This window comes from Coturnix japonica, chromosome 5 (genome assembly GCF_054131305.1).
Source record: "Coturnix japonica strain WE chromosome 5, WE-NBRP24, whole genome shotgun sequence".
Lineage (NCBI taxonomy): Eukaryota > Metazoa > Chordata > Aves > Galliformes > Phasianidae > Coturnix > Coturnix japonica.
Window position 1 is genome coordinate 28,097,064 of NC_140667.1, and position 22,534 is coordinate 28,119,597.

General features: G+C 39.3%; 1 protein-coding gene across 10 annotated transcripts in view; it reads right to left on the minus strand.

Annotated features, from left to right (window-relative positions):
- Positions 1-22,534, minus strand: part of RAD51B (RAD51 paralog B) — a 353,109-nt gene that overhangs the window by 200,056 nt on the left and 130,519 nt on the right. Inside the window, exon 8 of one of the 10 annotated variants that reach the window (XR_014946642.1) lies at positions 10,402-10,472. The exons of the other annotated variants lie outside the window; for them this stretch is intronic. The gene's annotated coding sequence lies outside the window, so the exon portion shown is untranslated. The remainder of the gene's footprint in view (positions 1-10,401; positions 10,473-22,534) is intronic. 10 annotated transcript variants of the gene reach the window in all.

A 22,534-nucleotide genomic window follows, 5' to 3' on the forward strand; every position in this document is an offset into this window, starting at 1 on the left:
CGCAGCACTCAGAGAGTACTGAAAGAGAGTCAAAAAGGTAGGACTGTACTTTTGCTTGCAAAAAAAAGTGACTACAGGAGTCGCAGAATGAACCTCAAGCCATTAATAGGGTGAGATTTGTAAAACATTTTTGAAACCTTGCAACACAAAACAGACATGTTGTCCAGGCTTGCTAACTCAGATCACTGCTTCCTCACCTCTTCACTTTCAGGCCAAGACAGAACTCAAAAAATTTCTCCTGCAGTATGATAGTCTTGCATAGAGAAGCACACTGCAATTCAGTTCCATGCTAGCCCATTAACAGTATTTTTCCTGAAGATGTTCTTAAAACACTGTGCACACTTAGATACTGAATTACAGTAGTAGTAGTAGTAAACAGGAATTACTCTATTCATTTTGCAGACAAGAAAACTAAGGCAGGACTTTGGGAGACCATGTCAGCATATAGGAGTATCAGTATTTGGCAGCTCTGTATACACAGCAATAAAAAGGCAGCAAGTCTGAGGAACTAAGAAGTGGTTAAAGAGAAAAACAGCAGAGGGGATACATTGTCTGATACTGCTGGGGAATTTGCTGGGAGATGAAATACCTATGAATATGTTCTTTCCTGAATGTCAAAACTCCTTGCCTTCCCCAGAATTCTTCCCAAGATAAAAGAAATTCATCTGACTTACCTGTGTGCCAGTATTAAGGGGGGAAGAGAGAAAAACATCACCCCCCAAACTATAGCAGATTAAAGATCAATGTGTTAAAGATTAAGGAGGAACAGGAGACACAACTATTCTTTCCAAAATCACTTGAAGCTTTTTTTCCCCAGTGTCATATGAAGCAAAGCCTTAGCAAAAACTCTGCTAAGGCTTTCTACTAAGCTTTCTAATTTTCTTTGAACATGGAACTCAAATTCAGAGGATGCAAAGCAGTAGGGGTTTAAACAAAAGGATTTCCCAAAATGAATAAAGCACAAAGCTCAGGTCTGCTGCTGTTTTCTCTCTTTTCTATAAAGGAAACAGGAAACTAGACAATAATCTGTTAGAAAGCAGACACCATGATGAAGGAAGGCATTTTAGCTGACAGCTAAAAATATAAATTCCAAATTCCAAAAAAGATCTCTCAGAGCAAATGGTTCATAGGCAAAGTGACCTAAACTCATGTGGCTGTCTAACAGTATCGATTTTGGCACTCTGCAGGAAAGGAAGTACTTCTGGGGAGCAATGCATCCATTTACCTAAAAAGACCCGGGGAACAGGAAGAAGTCAGAACTCTATTTGCTGGAGGTGGTCAAAAAATGTAAGCCCTAGAAAGAGCTAACAGTACAGTACTCGTGTACTGCTAGAAAATGAAGAGACAAAAATAAGGAGACAAAATGAAAGAACAGCCTGAAAAAGTGTTCCCACTCAGGGCAGCACTTAAGCATGCACTTGATTTTAAGCATAAACTTAACATGTTGATTAAAATATATTTAAGTGCTTTTCTGAGTTGAGGTCAAATAATTCAATCAGATGTTAATGAAAAAAATGGCAGTATTTATAACATTCTACTTAATATTGTGATGCAGAAGAGATTATTGTGTAGGTGGCCATAAGAGGCAGAGATTGAATGTTCTTGTAAGTGTTCATTGCAGCTACCAAACTGCACAGAATCATAAAAAGGAGTACTTCAAGGGGGGAAAAAAGCACTATAGCTTAACTGGAGCATGAACAGATTGAGACTGAGAAAGAATGTGTTTTAAGTTCAAGCTTCAAGAAAACAAGTATTTTAAATATGCACATTTTTGAAAATAAATATGTTCTAGTATTAAGAGCTCAAAGGAAAAAATGTTTAGCTAAAGGATGCAGCAACAGAAAAGGATTTAGGCAAACCAGATATGCTAAAACAAACTGGGAGGGAAAAAAAGGTTATTGAAGAAAAATCATTTTCCAACCACAGAGGAGGGAGTGACCAGGTTTCAGACAGATCAAAGTAATGTGCTACTAAAATATTAGCAGAGAATGGGCCATACTGATATATCTTCATAAACACAAACCCAAGTCATTAGAAGACAACAACTATTTTTCTGTATTTCTATAGAAAATGTTGTATTTCTTTTCCATATTGTACGTAGAAGAAATGCACACAAAGCGTAAAAAGTTCAGACAGATAATAAGAGTAACCAATGTAATTAAGCTTACTCAGATTGTTATTCTTATTTATTTCATCAAGGGTCAGAATGGAGTGTTTTAGAGATATCTGACATAACCAAAGAAAATTACAAATGCATAACCATCTGATACTCATGACCAGCATTTGAAAACTTCTGAAGCCAGTTTGTGATGCTTACTACAGTAAAGAAACGAAGTCAAAAGCAGCTCAAAAGTAAATTTAAAAGCCTGTAATTGTTACAGGAGGCCTATGTAGGTAGGTTGCTCTGTCAGTAATGCCTCCTATTTATTTCCATGGAAACTACAACAGACACAAAGAACACAATGACACTATTTGGTAGACCAAATTCTTGACCACTGTTTTTCGAAACAGTCACCACCATTAGCTGTGTGTTTTTGCCAGCTGTGAACAAGAGTCTGCATGCTACACTTGTAAGAATCTGCACAATTGGTGGTGACCCACAGACACTGTCAACACTGCTGAAATGCACCACCCTCTGCCTCACTGTGCTCACATCCACTGTTTGGTACCCATAAACACTCAGCAAGCATCCACAAATGTCAATAGGAGCCATTTTTTTCCTGCATGGAGGATTTTAGTGCTACACCTCTGCTTCACACACACTTCCATGCCATTTTGTCAGGCTGACTCTCTGCTGCCACCTGTCACATGGCAACAAAATGTAGCAGAAAAGAGGGGGGAAGGTTCAACCTCTGCCCCTACCACCATTGTCTGCCTTTGAGGTCATGGTTCAACATAATACAGTAGAAGGAATTATTTTCAGAGCAGCCCTCATATAATACAAACATTAATCTCAGAAAACAGACCGCCTTAATAATAAATTGAGATGTTTAAACATGATTTTCAAGAGACAAGCATACTGTACAATATGAACATTCAAACTAATGCAGCTGATGGAGAGGAAAATAAATTATAGCAATTGATACGTAAGAATAAAAATCTAGAGAACTGTGGTGGAACTGGAAAAGCAAATAAACAAAGACATAAAAACAAATAAATTCCTGAAGCCAAGCTAAGGCAAGCAAACAAAGAATCTGCTGGGAAGAAAAAGAGAAATGGGACAAGGACCTCTTACAGAAATAATGTCAAATAAATGTTAAGTATGTGCTCAGTGAAGAAAACCAAAATTTACACAAATACTTATCCTGATCCCACAGCTATCCTGAAACAATAGAGGTGGGGTATTGCTAGGAATCAAGGATCAAAAAGATACCGAAGTGGCAAGTTAAAGATAAATCCATTGATAGAATTGGACAGAATTCACCTGTGAGTACTGGCAAAGCTCGCTTTCAGAATGAAGGAACTCCTACTAAAAGTTTACTGGAAAGCAGTTGTGTCACAGCACTCGCACATAAACATGCCTCAGTTCCTTTTCCCACATTATACAGACAGCATATTTTTGCCCATTTGCAGGTTAACCTTCTGTAGCATTACTGTTTTTCACGGCACAAAATAAAATTCCTTCATATGTGTTATCACAGTAGTCTCAGCTACAATTCCTCTCCTCTTGTTCTTTGCTAGATCTTCCCAAGATCACCATCTGATGCACCAAACACACACCGAGGTATAACACTGAACGCTGGTGAGTTGCCAGAACATCCCAACACAACCATCCTGAAATACCACAGAGAAAATGAAATGCTCTGCCTCCTCTTCATACCCCAGATATCAGACCCCAGGAATCTGGGCACCGCTTTCCTTATCCTTCATGACATCGATTTGTATAGTACTTCACTATGTGTGACCATCCTAAACTTAAATACATGCATGGAATTATAAAGATCATACGTATAATTTTGGGCTGGCAGTATTTATCTTTGTGGTTTTGCCATTTGTGTATGCAGGCCATTTCCATCCACTGCAGCTATCAAAATGCAATCTGGATAAGAAGTAATCTTTCAGCAAATCCATTTTAGACATGTTTCAAAAGTAAGAAAACACTATGGGCACCTCCACTGTTGACACATTACTTTAGGGATATTTTCAAAGGTCTCCATTATGGAAAAGAAGACAACAACTCTAATCTTTACAACGATTTCTAGTACTTTTTCTACACAGAACAATTGCAATATGAGACTGTAGTTTCACATCTGGTTTAGGTGTTGCAAGGCAACATCACAATGAGAGGAAGCCATCCTGCCCTCTTCTGTTTCTCATTCTCATCCCCAAACTGTGCCACGCAGCAAAACATCAGCATGGTTATGAGGTGAACTGGCCAAAGGAACTGATGTGGCTCGAAACCAACCGTGTGTGATCTGAACTCAGGTCAGTTCCACAGCCTACGTGGATGAAGGACAGGATGACTGCAGATGTTTGAGGGACAACAGAAGTTCTGATTAAACACACAGCAGTTGGAGTCAGCGACCTTTAAAGGTCCCTTCTAACACAAACCATTTTATGATTCCATATTAGACTCTTTTCCATAGCTACAATGAAGTAAAATATCATAGAACTACACCTTTGTTTCCAGTCCTGGTAGTTCTCAAAATTATAGATCATACAGTTCTGAATGAAAAATTGGCTGTAGGCCAAGGTATATTTCAAGAAAACATGGTTTGCTAGAAAGGTGAAGGAAGTAGTTTCCCCATAGGTGGTCTATTTGTTCCATTTCCTTTAAACTGTTTGGAAGTGCTCATGGTTCTGAATGCTACAGCTATTCCCAGGGAGACATAGAGGAGAAAGCCAGGGTTGGTAAACAGCCCACGATACATGCAGTGCAAGTCACAGCTGCAACCTCTCTCTCCCTTCTTTTCCTGCCAGGGGCATCTTCCATAGACTCTTTAGTCTTGGTTGAAGTATCTCAGTCATGATTTACTAACAGTTTCCCAGGGAGCTTATTTTCTTCATCAAAGGTGACAGCAGAGCTGTTCTGTAGAGCAATACATTTCACAGCAATATGTTTACATAAGTGCTTTTCTCTAAAAGGAAAGGATTATATGTATGTATTATTTATGCCTCCTCTAAAAATACTATTTGCTACGCTTCAGCTGGTGACTAATACACATGCGTGTTCTGCAGCAGCAAGGCACCACGTACAAGCTCTTCTGAAATATCCTTCACAAGCATTTAAGTATTCTGCAGAACTGGAAAGCAAACAGTCATTAAAATACGACTTAAAGCTTGCACTACATGTTTTGGAACTGTCTGACCAATTCAGTTCAGACAGCCATCTAGAGTAGCGATTGGTCATATCTCATATAGATGCATCTCTTTTTCTCTTGAAGTTCATTGAAAAAAAGCTCAGTGCATCAACAATCTGACTTGCAGTGAAATTCTTCTGCCACCTACTGTTGCTTTTTGGATACACTACACATTTTAATGTAAAGCTTACTATTAAAAAATCCAAATTTTAAAAAAATGAATAAAAATGGTAACTTCTTTACAAGGAAAGAAAAAAAATCTAATCGTTAACCATGAACTACTAATATATTATCACAGTGCTCTGTTGATGACTTCTTAAATGTGGGAACCAAATGATGCTCATTGCTAATACACGGGGAGGTTGGGGACAAGGGAAAAGTCTGGTTGGTTAAAAAAGAATTAGAAAACTTCATAAAACAAAGTATTTTTATGAATCTAATAAAATTCACAAAGGGAAAATAGTCTAAAAGTCTCTTAAGCTTAAAATTCTGACCCTAAACACTGTCATATAGAGGTATCAAAACAACATTGTTGTTGTTTGTTTGTTATGATTTGTTTTGTTCAGTGTAATACTGAAATTCATCGTTCACACACTGTATGAGCTGGATGTAGAGAAAGCATTAGCAGTAGTATTGGAAAGGTAAGTCTTCTCACACCTTCAACTAGCAGTAATGCAGCTGAGGATTCATAAAGTTTGACCAAGTCCTCTTAACAAGAGGCAGTGACAAGAAGGCTCTCCCTGTGTCGCAGGAGGAAACAGTGATTGTGCAGTGCAAACTCCAGGCTGCTCTGCTCCTGCCCCATCCCAAGTCTCCTCCTGTTACCAGGCCAGGAGAGCCCTGGCAGTTTCCATCCCAACAGCACTACTCTGAACTCCCTTAGCTCACACAACCTGAGGGAATCACAGCACAAGACAGTGTGTCTAGCCACTGCTTATATTAAACAGGCATATTTGTCTGGTCTTCATTTGGACCAAGGTTTTAGTGACATTTAACATGCTAAGCAGGGCAGCTGCCCACCCAAACCAACACCCAGTTGTACCTCCAAGCTTTTGATATCCTGCAACCTCTTGGTCAATCCCCGTGCTTTGTGCAAAGCAGCACTCGTAGTACAGCTTCATGCTCTTACAACTAAGGTTTTCAAGCAATTTCTTTTCTCTGCTGCAACACACAGTCCCAATCTCAAGCCAAGGGCTCAGGTCCTGCCGCAGCCATAGGGGCCAATGCAGCTGCAGAGAGCAATGCTGGGCTGGGGCCGCTCCCACACAGCAATGAGCTGGGGCAGGACTCACAGGCAGAGTTAGACGAGCTCCTCTACATCTTTTTCTCTTTTGGCCTTTACTTCTTGCCATTGGGTCTCATTACAGAGCTCAGTGAGCAGACCTGCAACATTACAACTTTTTGTTCCAATATGAAATTCAATTTTTAATTTGCATACCATGGCAATGAGATTTTAACTAAATATTTAGCTATCAACTTTATCACCAGCTGCATCAGATAATTTCTATACAGTAAGGATCAATAGCTCTACACTTTGAAGTAGAATAATCATTAGAAGAAAGGCAAAGAAAAAACTATAGCAGAGCTAGATCCCAGTACAGATCCTGGCCCCTTCCCTTTGTAACCAATACTAAATAAACCAGGAAAAAGTGCATATATGCATAAAAATCAATTTTAAATAGAGATGTTTTCACTAGATCTGGTTTCAGAGTTGTGTTTTCTGTACCAAATGGAAGACCATCCTGTACAAACAATAATTTTTCTCCTTCTGAATTCTGTTATCTTGCACATCTGCATATGTAAATGCAGTTATTACATAAAGAACTTATGCAGATGTTTCAGTTTTTACAGTAACCTAACTTCCTTGTCGGTGCAATAGATGAAAGCCAGCTATCGCTTCTTCCAGCCTACCCTGTTACATCCTAATATGCTGAGTTTGGAGTTTTTCCCTCACAAAGTCTGTTCCCAAAGGAATTCCCACAAGGAACAAAATTCCTTCTGTTTTTATAATTCTTGCCCCTTTCAACAAGGGGGATAATGAGACTCTTCTGCTCTGAAGCCAGATCATCTGATAAAGCAAAGTGCACTACCAAGGCAACACCCTACCATTTGATTAATTTGTTCTCTGACCTGTGTTTGATCACACTTGAGACTTGAGTTTTGAAAGGGAACACACCTGGACAAGGTGTAACAAGAGAGGTCAAGCAGGCGACAGCTCAGAGCTGTCCCCACTGATTTAAAATGCTAATTATCTTGGATTTGATAGTGGCAAAAGTTACACATGGCAGACTCCTGTAAGATAAGAGTGAAGGCATTTCTGACTTAGTACTCATTTTAACTGAGTGTTAACAAAAGACCACCAGAAGCAAGACAAAAGGAAATCCAGTGCAACTGTCTATTTCGTCAGTAAAATAGCCCGTAACACAGCCACACTGGGTAGAAAATCACCATTTCACCACCTCCCCTGGTATGTGGCCATACTGGAGCTAAGAAACTCTTAAAGAAACTCTCCTGTGTATGTATGTATGCATATAAACCAATAAGTTAAGATACAGTAATAGAGAAAGAATAACAGAAATGCTCAAGTACAGTGTATTAAAAAATATCCAATGACAGCATCAAATCTATTATACAATTTATCACACATTAACAATTTACATAATGTAGTTTCAACTACTATAGACTATATACATAAGAAGAAAAAATTTATTCCCCCCACTAAACTATCACTGTCACTAAATTTTTAAAAAGAAACTAAAGTACAGTGCAATAGTTATGAATAGGAAGGCAAAAAATCTTCACACAAGTCAAACTGGAAGACTATTCAACTGAGGAAGATGGAGATGCTCTTTTGGAATTTACCTGGAACAACTAGATTTAAAACACACAAACAAACAAAAAATCAACAAAAGAGAAAGAGATAGAAGGATATGAGGAGAAAGAAGAGTGCTTTACTGAGCATAAGATGTTGAAATCAGTTTTGTACCCCATTGATCACACGTGCTTTCCAGCACTAATCTTTTATCCTGGGACACTGGCTCAGACCTGACTCAGAGGGAAGCATGCCTCTAACCAAACTGCCAGCAACAGCTCCTGGAGCATGTTTGCAACCCACACACACAACCCTTGGGTTAGGGGGGAGTTACCCATCCATTTACTGACCAGACACAACCCTACTTAACTTGTGAATTGTGACAAAAATTGCAGCCTGAGGTGATGTAGCTGTGTAACTTGCACATTATGCACCTTTAAGTGGAGTCATTAAAGAAAGAGTAAATGGAGTAACCTATTAATGAATACATCTTGCAGCACCTGAAAAATGTGAAAACAAACATTTCATAATACGTATGAAAAGGCTTTTCAATTACCATTCTGTTTTGAATACATGGCTGATCTACAGCAGCCCCTGGCAACGTCTGCCAACATCTCAGCACATGCTGAGACACTTCTGGCAGGGCTTCCATTTCTCCACATATCAACAACAAGGCTATTTATTATCCGGCTTGCCTGATCTATAGTGCAATGCCGCCAGAACCTGAAGCTATTTCCTTAAGGTTGAATGAGTCAGGACATGAAAATGATTAATCTACATGGAGAGGTTTAAAAGCTGTGAGAAAACTGCTCTAAGTAAAACCTCAGTAAGGCCAGGTTGCAGTATTTGGAAAGCTGGGACTTTCCACAGGCCAACAGCACTGGGATGCTTTGTTCTTTCTCTCTCAACAGTATGATGTTAACAGTAGACAGACAATGTCTATTTATCTTTGATACTTTATTCAGTCTGGGAGATTCTACAGGATAGAGCCATACAACCTTTTGTAGGCAAAAAATACCACTGTACCTGTGCTCCCAGCAAAATGGAAACCATGTCAGTGCAATGCCAAGACCAAGCCAATATAAAGTGTCTCTATCTCAAGTTCAAAGCAGAAGCACAGCAAAGCCACAGTGTGTAACACTGCTGAACTGACCTGGTAGAGTGGAAAACAGTGTGCACATGCAGTAAATAAGAAAGACTTAAAAGTGGTACCTTGCACCAGCTTCCATTGCCTAGCTTTGAAGAGACATAACAAGCAAAGGAAGGTGCTGCTGCCTTACTCCTATGTCATCTAGAGGATCAAGGGAAATAAGGCACAGACTCAGACAATAACAGAAAACAAGAATGCTAGCTGCCCATCCATGCAAATCATATAGCAGTAATATAAGTGTTAGTTCTTTAAAGGAAGCCTGGCACTGAAATTACAGTTAGTTTCTGTATCCTAACCACCAAAAGTGCTATAGTGTGTTGTTTCATTTAAAAGTTAGAGAAAAAGGCAAAGTCAATCCTCCTTCATTTCATATGCTGTGTACTTACGTATTTTGCAATGTGCATTTGAATGTTAACATTTACATATGCATACATACATAGATACCTTGTCCTTGGTATTCTGTTCAGTTTTTAAGAAAATGTATTGTTTTCAAATGCTACTATTACTATAGCCACAGACCATGGGAGCTTCACTACACAGATTAGTTACTGCACGGACATAGCAAAGCATTCTTTCCATGTTCCTTTATGATGGAGCTGCCAAATCACCTCTGGCAGAGTTCACTGCCCATAAACAATGGACAATGTCTTCAAGTGCTGAGTAAATGATGGTGTTTGCAACTTTCACCAAGGCAGTAAGGTCCAAGACCTCGAACTCATTTCACATGAATATGAAAGGACAACAGTAATTTCTGGTTCCCCATCACCTGGCAATCACCAATGATCTAAAGGATTCTAGTCTACTGCTTTTTGTCTCACCAAAGTAAACAGTCACTGCTAAGATTAGACTCTTGATTCAAACTTAGAAAAACAAACTATTTCCCTTGCTTTCTTTGCTTCTTCCCTTTGTCCTTCACACACACACGCATGCACAAAGAGTAACAGTTGTGCTGTAATTTGTTCAGGAAATCTCTTTGCAGTCAAATTTGAAACTGTCAGGATTGTCATTTGAAACACATTCAAAATACAGATTCCTACAGACTTTGCAAACTCCCCCTTTACAATTCTCAAAAGGTGGAGAAAATTAGGATCAAAAGAACACTGGGATTATCAGTGCGTGGTTTGGAGTATGGAACTTACCATCCATAATACTGGTCAGTGTGGTCACTCCTAAAGGAAGCCACTCAATGCTCTTGACTTTATCAAGATGTCTAACAGAAAAAAAAAACAACAGAAGGAAATAAGTGGTAGTGATTCTACTTAAAGTGGGCCTTTATCCATCTCTTTAAGAGCTGACCTTGATAAAAGAGTCTCTGTAGAGAATTTAAGGAGGCACGAATTTATAAAGTAAGAACTCCCAGCAGTTTTCATCACCTCAAATTATGAAGTGACTTTGATTACTACAGAGGCTCTAGAACTATGAATTCTGCACTACTTTATTGGCTGCTGCTTCCCTCACAAGCTGCTCCCACACAATCACAGTAGGCAAATTTCTTTCAAAGTGACTAAGTTCAGCAAAGCACAAGCCCGTGTCTTCTCACTAGTGCTTGAATCCAAGTACACACACATCGCACATTAGGGGGGCTGGGTTCTGTGACTTGCTGTGGTCTTTGCCATACCTACTTTCTGTGAACACACAGAAGACCGAAAGGAGAAGTTACAAGGAAGGTCTCCTGTACATCTTGCACCTTCTGTTTAGCATCATATGGTCTGTTCCAGACACAAGTGAAAGCCTGCTTTAGATCAAGATTGACCATCTTAATAAATAAAACACACAGGAAAAAGTAGCTAGCCAAAAAAGCTGACTTCTCCTCTTACTGTTAGGTTCTGTCTCTTAGACCAACGTAGAGAGCTGTTTACAAGCTTGGCTGGATTTAACGCCAATTCTGCATTCATCAACTGCAAACAAAGAGTTTATCAACTCTTTACTGATTAAAGAAAATTCTCCTATTGGGTAAAGCTGTTCCAATTTTTGTCTGCTTGAAAAAGCAACAGGAGATACCACTCGAGATCCTCCTCTTCAGACACAAAGGTGAGATTAATCCAGTAGCTATAATTATCAAATGACCTGCTTTATCAAGATAAACAAACAAAAAATCACCACAAAATTAGCCTACATGTTCCACTTCCCCCTCTCCAGAGCATTTCAAGGCTTTGCTTTTAAGCCAATAATATTCTCTGATCATTGAGACATGGGCATCTCCATAGCAGTACAAATGATGAAGTTGCAATATAGCTAAGAAAAACGGACATGGGACTCAGAGTACACCAAGGTAAGTGTCAGCTCATCACAAACTGCATGCCATGCATGGCCCACCTTTTCCTAAAAGCACTTGTTCTCAAAATGGGAGGAAAGGAAACACACTTTCATTTCGTTCTTCTAGTACACAATCCTTCATCTATAGTAGCTAAAACAAGACATGACATAAGGCTCTCTGGAATAATTTTTAGAATCCTTTTTTGCAAGATTAGAAACACATACACATCTCCAGATGTGAACTGCAAAAATTAGGGTGTCTGAAAAGTATAAAGTTTAAAATGCACTTGTTTTGTGTTAACTCTGCTTCTCTGGATGTGAAACAAAAATACTGACCTCTTTCCTGAGAGCATGACTTAAAAAGACCTAAAAAGTACAGACTTTGACCGTGTATTAATCAATGTTCAGTGAATTCAAAGCCCGAGTTATCCTGGACCAGCAAAGTAGTCTACTAAAAAGGACTTCATTCAGCATATTACAGTTTAACTCAGTTAACTTTAACCCTTACTGTAGGTATTTCACTCAGCTTGGACAAGAGGGTGAGCAGCTGAATTTTGATGAATTTTCATTTGAGTCAGTTCACCTTGAAATATTATCATTAATAAAGCAACATTTGTGTGGCAAGTTGTCAAGGTGCATTACTCAAAAACACCTTCTGCAATAGAGATTTTATACAACAGAAATATTTTTCTTGATTTAAGTTCTTGAGTTTTTTTTGGGGGGAGGGATAGGGGGAGGTCCTTACAGGTTTTTATTTTCTATAACTCAGCCTGGGACAAAATTACAATGCAGTGTTCATCTAGGAAAAGAGCTGATTGACTGTAACCAAAGCTAACTTCATACTCACGCAAACTCAGATAAGCCCAATTAAATGTCCTGCCTCTGAACATAAACAGTTGCCTCAGACACCAGGGGATATTTCCCCATTCCCCTCCATCATGAGATGCTTACTAAGCAAGGGAGGAACTAAACTCAGCCTCACTCTGAGCTCAACAGAAAACAGCAGACAGGACGACAGACTGATCTTCTGCAGTAAATCTCATGTTTCTTACTCTGTGCCAACTGGCAAGTGGTCTGTGGCTCATGTGAAATGAGTGGGTGGTCACAGTCCAGTTTGTACTAGACATTTTTCAGGATCATGGAAAAATAAAGCAAAACATTGCAATTGGCACCAAGCACTGCTCTTGTTAGCAGCTTTCAACAGGCCAAGGACCAAACAAAACTGAATGCCTAACCTCTCCCTCCTGCAGAACTGGACACAATTTCAGGACGAGATAATAGCAAGCCTGTTTAAGAGGCAAGGTTTGCAATGCCTCTGCTCTGTTATTCTGTTTGGAGAGCAGCAGAAGCAGAAATTTTAGCCCTTAGGACAGTGACATACTTTCTCTACTCTGATAATTACCCTGACTATGAATATCAGCTGAAAGGCACATGAAATTTACATCTCAGATCGTTTTTTTTTTTTTGGGTAGATACAATCCTAAAGTCTTACTCTGATATTATATAAAGCTATAACACATAAAAATGCAAAATATTTCTTCTCTTAGTGCATCAGGCTCAAGAGAGGGATGGCATGACCCAAACCATGGCACTCCTGCTAAGTATGAATTTATTTTAACAAAAGCTGTGAAAAGTGAAATCTCTTTTATAGAACTTTATTTATAGATGAACAACAATGCTTCACAGCAGGTTTTCTACATTAGAGAATTATGTTACAAAGGTTATCCTTCTGAAAGAGAGCCAAACACTACAGCATTTAAGTTCAGCTTCAAATTTAATACAACACAGACTTTTCTAGCACAAATACCTTTAAAGGAAACCATATGGTCAAGGCAGACTTGCTTTTCCTTAACAACCTGGAATGTTTTCATTCTGATCTTAAATGTAAAAAGGGCTCAGGACTGGAAATGCCAAATATTCTTAGAGGGCTGGAGGACCTCTACTAGGAAGAAAGGTTGGAAGCACTGGGCTTGTCCAGCTTGGAGAACAGAAGCCTCTCTGGGAAACCTCACTGTGGCCTTTCAATACTTACAGGGAGCTTATGAGGAGACATTTTTATTTTTATTTTTTACATGGGCAGACAGTGATAGGACTGGTTTCAGCGTAAAAGAGTAAAGATTTAGATTGGATATTAGGAATTTTTTCATTCAGAGGGCAGTGAGGTGACAGCACAGCTGCCCAGAGAGGCTGTAGATGCCCCATTGCTCAAAGCACTCAAGACCAGTTTGGATGAGGTCCTGGGCAGCCTGAATTGCTGGGTGGCAGCCCTGCTTACAGCACGGGGTTGGAATTTGAATCACCTTCAAAAAGGTTTCTTCCAATCCAAGCCATTCTATGATTCCTTATACTTCAAAGAAGAACTTTCATTGAGCTATAGTGCAAAACGCCACCATTAAATATTTCTTAAATCAATATATTGATTCAGTTTGGCCAATTAGCATCAAAGCAGCTACAGAAAGGCAAGCTGGATTGTATTCTGTTTTCAGCATCAGGGAATGTATACTGAAATAATACATACACACATATTTTAAGGATTTCCTTGGTAGCCTGTAATCTTAATAACAGATTTAAACAAATAATCTTTCGAGTTCTCAGCAGCTTTTCTTTCACCAACAAAACTTTTGTGGGAATGCTGCCTAACTGTCCAGACAAAAATAATGACCTAACATATAAGATTAATAAAGAAAACAGAATATGGCTAATAAAGAAAGAAAAACTGTGGGTTTTTTTTGTTTTGTTTTGTTTTTCTCTAATCTTTTAACCATTTTAATCTTAGATATCATAGATATGAGTGTGGAATAGATATTTTTAGGCCACAGTTTGTTTTTTTTTTTATGGGTACCCCTCCCCTTCCCAGTTTTCAGGGATACATCTGGCTTCTCAGGATTCCTGAAGTCATAGAATTGTAGAATCAAGGAATCACCAAGGTTAGATTTGTAACACCAGTCAAATAAAGTGCATTTTCAGCATAGCTGACTCCGCATGTTTGATACAGAAGTTCAAACAGCTGATGTGTGTCAGAGATCATGATTTTTGTGATCATTTTTCATTATCTAAGCATAGACTTAAAATCACTGCAGTAAAAATGGAATTAAGAGTTTCACGGATCGTAAGAAAGGTTAGTAACATGGCAAAACAGATAAGTCTGTGCAGAAACATCATGTACAAAGTCCTAATTGACAATATCCCTTATGCAACATTAGCAAAGGCAAGGATGCACTATGGTAGGATTACCGTGGTTTGCTCAGCTACAATTTCTTTTGTTTAGGCACAGTTATACACAGCTTTGAATAAACAGGAAACCTCTTTCATCTGTCATATGATGTGTATCAGAGATGAAGCCTTTCAGGGGATGTGCCATATTCTAAGTGCTTAAACTATGCTGACATTTTAACAATTCATCTTCTTAACCTGTATTAGTCTAGCAAGCACAGACAGCTGGAATCCCTGGCTGGCTGAAACCTGCCTCAGCCTGATCAGTAGCAAGATGATCCTAAAGTACTTTCTTTCTCTGAGTCTCCTTCTCTTTTTTCCTTCTTTTTTTTTTTTTTTTTTTTTTAAATTTTAATTTTATTTATTTTAATGGAGCAAGCTTTCTGAACAACAACAACAACAAAAAACAAACAAAAACCAACAAACAAACAAGGAACCACAAATACAATAGGTACATGGCACTAAGCAGACTGCAAAGTTCCATCTCTGTTGTAAATGGATGACTGCAGCAGAGGCAACCATCCCACCCCAGCATCATCCAGGGCAAGGTGCAGAGGCTGCAGGGCACTCTGCTCAGGCTGCTGGGAACAAGGGGTACCTGGTCAGTTTGCTGGTCCAGCTGTGCCTACGCACACAGCAGCTCTGCCTGAAACAGTATCGTAGATGTATCATAAATGTAACAATCAAGAAATCAATCTGTTACGATCCCAGATTCTAAAAGCAGCTGGAGAGATGAAATTTTACTGCAAGAACAATAGAGGTAGGCAAAAATCAGTAACAAATTGCATGAAAATCTAAAAGAAATGCCTTAATTGTATCAAGTTGTAATGCTTCATTACAAAAACAATTTAAAACTAGAATTCTCCAAAACCATACTCTAAAATCTACTGTCCCACTATGATGGGGATGTCCTATCCATTAACATTTCTGTGGAGATCAGGCTCCCTCTTTCAAACCCTGCCCCATCCCCATTCTTCCTATCCTAGGCTGTCTGGCAAATTCATCATTGGTGCAGGCAACGCAGGCAGATCAGACCTAGCACAAAGTAGTCAGTTGTTTTTAAAGCAGAGAGCACACCATGTTCTATTCTGTTCTGAGAAAGTCAGGGATGCAAAAATGTTACAAATGAAAGAAAAAAAAAAAAAAAAAAAAAAAAGTCAGTTTTAATAACCGAAAGAGCTTAGGGAGAGATTTAAAGAAGCAACTATGCATGGTGTCTTTAAATATTAACTCAAAGCCTAAGAAAGGAGATCAGAAAGCAAATTGATAAAAAACACTAAGTCATTGACAAAATTATTTATTCTTCTATGATGAATTGCACTTGTGTCGGGATTCATCTCCTTGTTTATACTTCCCTCAGTGAACGCTGCCTAAAATGCATTGTTTGCCTGAGTGAGGTTTACCAGATGACTTTTTTCTTTAACCTTGCAGTAATGGAGTACGAAGGTGAAGAAAAATAAACAGAGGAGGAAGACCAGAAGATGCTCAGAGCCCTGAATACTCATCCCTACGGTGGAAGGACAAAGGGCTAAGTTAACACTGCCAAGGTCTGGTTTTGTCATCCCAAAAAAAAAAAAACCAGAGGAATTGCAGTAGTATCTTATACACCACAGAAGCATTCTGTCCATGCCGCACTATGCTGGACATGTTGACATACCCTTCTAACAGTGAATTAAATCAAGCTATAATAAAAAGCTTGAATGGAATTTTGGAAGCTAATGGGGGGAAGAAATATTTACTAGAAGTTGAAATGTTTTCCTTTGTTGTTTTTTAATCCCAATTTCTGTGAGGATATTAATGAAAAAAACTATCTAGAGCTCTTCATGCATTTTTCCAGTTTGAATAAGAAAACTTCCCTAACACCTAATTGACATCAACTCTAACATGCTATGATATGCTTAAGATGTTGCAGCAGTTCAACACCAACCTTAAGGAAGACCTATTTGCCTGCTAAGAAGTAACTGATATGAAATATAAAGTATTTTCCTACAGGAGCTGTTAGAACTGACTGCTAGCAAAACTGCAGAATCACTGATGTCCTCAGGAACACTTTGGAAAACATCACGTATTTATCAATACCTCAGTTAACATCTCACAATACAACATATCTCTCAATTACAGTTTTCAAATAATTGCTTCTATAATAACCACACGCACCACCACCAACATGATCAGATTTAACAGTGGAACAATATGCAGTCAGACAGTGGTTCAGGCTGCTGCCTGCAGCCTTTGGCCAACAATCCAGAGACTCACCCACAGTCATAGCCCCATGAATGAGGCCCAGAGGGCTGAGTATTCATGAACTTGCCTAATCCAATTTACACCACCTGATTTATGGATGGATTCTCCTTAGGTTTTTCATTTTCAGTACTGGAAAAAAAATCTGATTTTAAAATTCTTCTGACAGCTGCTTCTGGAATTGACAGGAACACATTCTTTAGCCATCTATAACACAACTGTTCCCCTACTTTAGCTTCCCATTTGCAGATTTCCAAGCTATTCTTAGGTAAAATATAAGTTGTCCAGTTCTTTAAAAGATCTGCATATAGATGCTTCCTCTGTAGTAAGATACAGCAGCTACTGATCATCAGATTTAAACATATTCCCCGAGCGATTAAAATTTGTGCAGATATCAATGCCAGGATGAACATGCCAAAAGTTGATATGGGACAAGTCAGCTCTGGGGTTCAGCTACTACATCGTACTGTACCACAGCTTTGGTACTTGCTCAATTCAACAAAAGCAGAAGAGGTTCTACATGAGATGCTCACTTAATGCACTTCCACATATTTACACAGCTACTTTTTCAAGGTAGGCCTGTCATTTATCAGCCTTAGGTACACACTGTAATAGTAAGGAGCCACATAAATGCCTACCAAGTAGTCAATCATCTTTTCCTTTACAGTAACAAAACATTACTATCCCTTGTAGATAGGAAAGAAAATGCGGGGAAAGCTCAGATCCAGCTCCACTAACAAGTTAAGTGACGATGCAGGTTTGGGATCCTTACTTTCTCAGGATTCCTTCAGAGCTGGATGGAAATACTTTCAAGGGAGCACTATTTCTTGAGGAGAAACAGAAACCAGGAGCTAACACGTATGTGTGTGCTGTGCAATGTGTGCAAAGCTGGACATAAAAAGATGTTCTCCCTGGATCTGAGGCTGGCAAGTAAATCAGCTACAAATAAGAAACTGCGTCTGTTGCCATGGTACAGATTTGATGCCTTGCTCAAACTTCGAAACAGATAAAAAGGCCCCCAGCTTCATCTTGCTCCAAGACTCAGTTTTTCTCTAACACCTTGCATGAAGGCAAATGTTTACTGATTTTCATCACTTAGAATATAAAACTGCCATCAGCTGGTAAAGTATTCCAGCCACTACCAAGCTGGGATGTAATTGAAACAGCAAACTACAGGTGAAGGTTGCATAATCTCCTGATTCATTCAGTCTCTTTCCCTAAGCCTTGACAAACAAATCAGAGACTACAACAGAAAGGTGCTGGTTAACGTTTACACTGCTCAGAGCCTCAACAACACTGCACATTTTCTCAGGCTCACCCACACTAATGGTAAATATCAGTTTCGTGGACAAGGAAAGTGCCACAGAAGAAACATTAAAAACAACCAAAATGATGACTAGTTTGTAACTCCAACCCTGAAGCCTGAAATTTGAGTAGAATTCCTTTTACTTTCTTTAATGAATTCCTCTGCTTCTGTCATGCAGCTAGTCCAACACATTTCCTTCTGCTATGATTATTAAAAAGGAAAACCAGCTACAATAAACATCAAAGAGCCGGCATTATTGCCTTCTGGGAAACCAGAGTACTTTTCAAAGCTGCAGATAAAAAATGACCAGTGAACTTTCTGATCCCTTGACAGAAGTGCATACAAAACCTGACATAATGTGAGCACTACCCAAAAGGCCATATTTATATGCACAAAATTTGGGATGCAGGACCACAACTATGGCTGAAGTACAGAAGTTCCAAACCACCTTGCATCAGGCCATAGCTCTGCTCCTGCACTGAAAACATCAGCTCAATACTTCTTTTATCTTCCAACCCTTTGCAACCACATCTCCACAGGCACATGTACCATAAACTCATTCCACATAATTTTAATTTATTCTAATTCAAATAACAATTAGGGTGTTCAAAAATCCTCAACTTTATTTCTAGTCCTGGCACAGACAACAAATCCTTCTGAGTTACCTCATGAAAATAGTTGCGAAGTAGTGTTCTACTCATGCTATTTGTCAGCTTCCTCACAGGTAAAAAAAAGAAAAAGATGATGTTGGTAACACGAACAGTATCACAGAATCATAGAATTATCAAGGTTGGAAAAGACCTCCAAGATCATCCAAGTCCAACCACCACTAATATTTCCTCACTAATCCATGTCCCTTAATACAGCATTTAAACATTTCTTGAATACATCCAAGGACAGTGACTCCACCACCTCCCTGGGCAGCCCAGTTCATTTTAGTGCCCAACCACACTTTTGGAGAAGAAATTTTTCCTTATGTCCAACCTGAATTTCCCCTAGCATGACTTGAGGCCACCACCTCTCATCCCATCACTGCTACCTGGGAGAGGAGTCTAACCCCATCTCACCACAACCTCCTTTCATGTCACTGTGAAGTGGGATGAAGTCTCCCCTGAGCCTCCTCTTCTCCAGACTAAACAATCCCAGCTGCTCCCCATAAGACTTGTGCTCCAGACCCCTCAACAGACTTGTAACTCTTCTGTGGACACACTCCAGGGCCTTGATGTCTTTCCTGCAGTGAAGGGCCCAAAACTGAACACAGTACTCAAGGTGCTGAGTGTGGAAGGATGATCACTTCCTTGTTCCTGCTGGCAACACTATTTCTGACACAAGCCAGGATGCCACAGGGCTTCTTCACCACCTGGCCACACTGTAGGCTCATGTTCAGCCAAGCATCAACCAACACCCCTGAGTTATGTGTTTTTGACAAAACCAGAAATGTTTTCTTAACCGTTTATCATTGCATAAAACCCCTCAAAATTATAAAGTTAGGCTGAGAATTGAAACGATGGCTACTGTATTGCAAAAGTTTTCCTAAGGTAGAACAACAAAAATCATTGTATGACTCCCATTGATTTTAGCGTCCAGCAGTTTTGATCTTAAATTCCTTTCCTTTTCAAATTCCATTTCCTCCTTTCCAAATTCCTTCCCTTAATTCCATACTATTCAGCACAAGTAGGTAGTTCTAACCTCAGGACAAACTTCCTGGGGGATTTAGACGGATTAAATCAGACTGTTAACTCCAGACCACCCAGACTTGCATCTGCCATTTCTAAGGGTGAGAGACCACAAACAAAAAGAAAACCAAGCATCCTCTAGCTTTAGTGCTGAACAAAACCACAGGCTCCCAAACCTTTGCTACATGTACTCCATGCATGCACACAGACCTCTGCAATAGGTCTCTCAGAAGCTTCAAGCAATCTGTGTGTGTGCCCCAGGCATCCAGGTCCTGCTGGACACAGCATTGTCCACATGCTACCTGCAGGCCCAGTTCTCTGCCTAGCTCCAACCCAAACTCAGTGAAATCATTCCTGCAAACTAGATCAGGCTCTTCAGCCCCTGAGCAATACGTCATTTCAGTTGAAGGAAGATGTTCCAGAAACTCATGCTGGGGATGAGCTGGTTAAGAAACTGTAGCTGAAAAAATGTAATAGCTCTAACCCTGTGGTGTAGTATTTCAAAATGATTTTGTTGTACACTGTGAACTTGTACTGACAGACACTGCTGACTTAGGTAAGGAGCACAGCTTTGCCCAACTGATGACTGACCCGAGCAGAAGGCATTTCAGTTGAAGTTTAACTTCTGTACACAAGTCGTGTCACACTGTTGGAAAACCGGGGATGTTGCAAGTGTGGGAAAGCCCCATGCCATTGGCTCGTGTGAGAGTCAGTCTGCAGTCCACAGCCTAGAAACAACAACATTATCTAGCCCGCGGCAAATGGCAGTCAGCTATTGCTCAAGTGTTCTCAAGGCTGCAGAGCCAAAGACTGAAGTTACACAATCAAGATAACTTCTCTACCCTGCCCCACTGGGCAAACGTTTGCAAGTTTTCATCTGGATGAAAAACAAAAATAAATAGATAAATAAATACATAAATATTTTCTTTGCTACACTCTTGAAGTTTCATCCTCCGCTGAACAAGAGAAACCAAACTAGCAAACACCAATTGCCATTTTCTTTGGCATGAGACTTAGGACTTCAGTCATTCTGTTGGCAACATCCAACAAAACCAGGAAAATGAAGGTGGATTAAAATAACTATCATTTACAACTTCACCAGCCATACACAGAGTGGCCTACAGGACTATCTACCCTATTTTACTACAAATAAAGCACCGTCTTCTCTGCAATATATTTTCCAGCATATCAATCTTGTCTGCTTTTAAAAGTTCCATATACAGGAGCTTCTGCCAGCTGTAAGGAAAACTTACCACATCCTTTTGCTGGTACTTGGATCTTCAGCCAGTGACAATCACATGTACGGAACTAAGCCAGAAAGTTTTATGCAACATATGTTTCATCCAGTACAAATTATTTCTACATCCAATGCCATAAAAGCTATTTGAAAAGTGTAAGTTAAAAGAGAATGCATATTCAAGGAAAATTATTTCCATGCACCAACATCTAAGAATCTCCAAGTCAGTCTTCATTGACTTCAGTGCCTATTTTCTGATTTCCTTTTTAAGGCAGCTGTGAGTCTTTTTTCAGATATTAGAAAACCTTCAGTCAGACAGGCCGCTTGCATTACTGAAGACTATACAGAAAGTATATAGCAATGCTAAGAGTGCAGCTAAATCTGCACAATACCTTAATCTACTGATAGCAGACTATGGACTGTCAAACTCAAATGTCAGAATGTTTCAAGGAGTAAGGACAATCCTTTCTTCATGATATCTCAATTATAGAGCCAACCTTCACTGGTTTTTTGAAAATCAATGGAACACCATTCAGAAAAACCCAAGATTGCTATTTTATTAAATCATAACTGAAGGAAACAGTGAACAGCTCCAAGAAATGTCAGCTGAAGATCAAGTGAATCATTTAGATGATTCACTAAAGGACATGGTTTAGTGGAGAAATATTGGTGATAGGTGGATGGTTAGACTGGATGATCTTCAAAGTCTTTTCCAACCTTTCTGATTCTATGATCTGTCTCTTTGTTGTCACCAGCTTAGAAAAATATTAGAAGAGAAAGGTAGCCCTTTTATTTTAGAAGTCCTATCTATGAAAACTTTCTATATGATGCAGCTGCTAGGTAGAATGAAGTTGATTATAAAGACTTTACCACTGAAAAAGTACTGCACCTTTTAAGTCCTCCTTTTGCTTCTAAGTTACCAATTTTCTTTTTGTTGATGTTCTAAACATCATTTTGCCTTCAAAACTGTATTTTACTTCTTTCTTCAAAGGTTTGCTGATTCCAGTCCAGCTAGAATGACCCTATTTCCCATCCTGTAACCAGGGATGCAATGCAAGTCAGAGCATTCCTTCAAGGACAGAATTTGATTTTAAAGGTCTTGGTGTTCACTACAAGTGTTTTACCAGATCTAGCTGAAGTGAAAACACCTCAACGGATATAAATATCATCACACATCTGCAGACATTGGGCAGAACCAACAGCTCTTGCTGGATGGCAGCCAGTGGGAGATTCAAAGACTGCGAAGTTTTGCAAAAGGAAACAATTTAGCCACCAATAACACATGTACTGTCCCTAAAGAATGGTGTCATGGAAATCTCAGCATGCAGAATCGGGATTTTAAA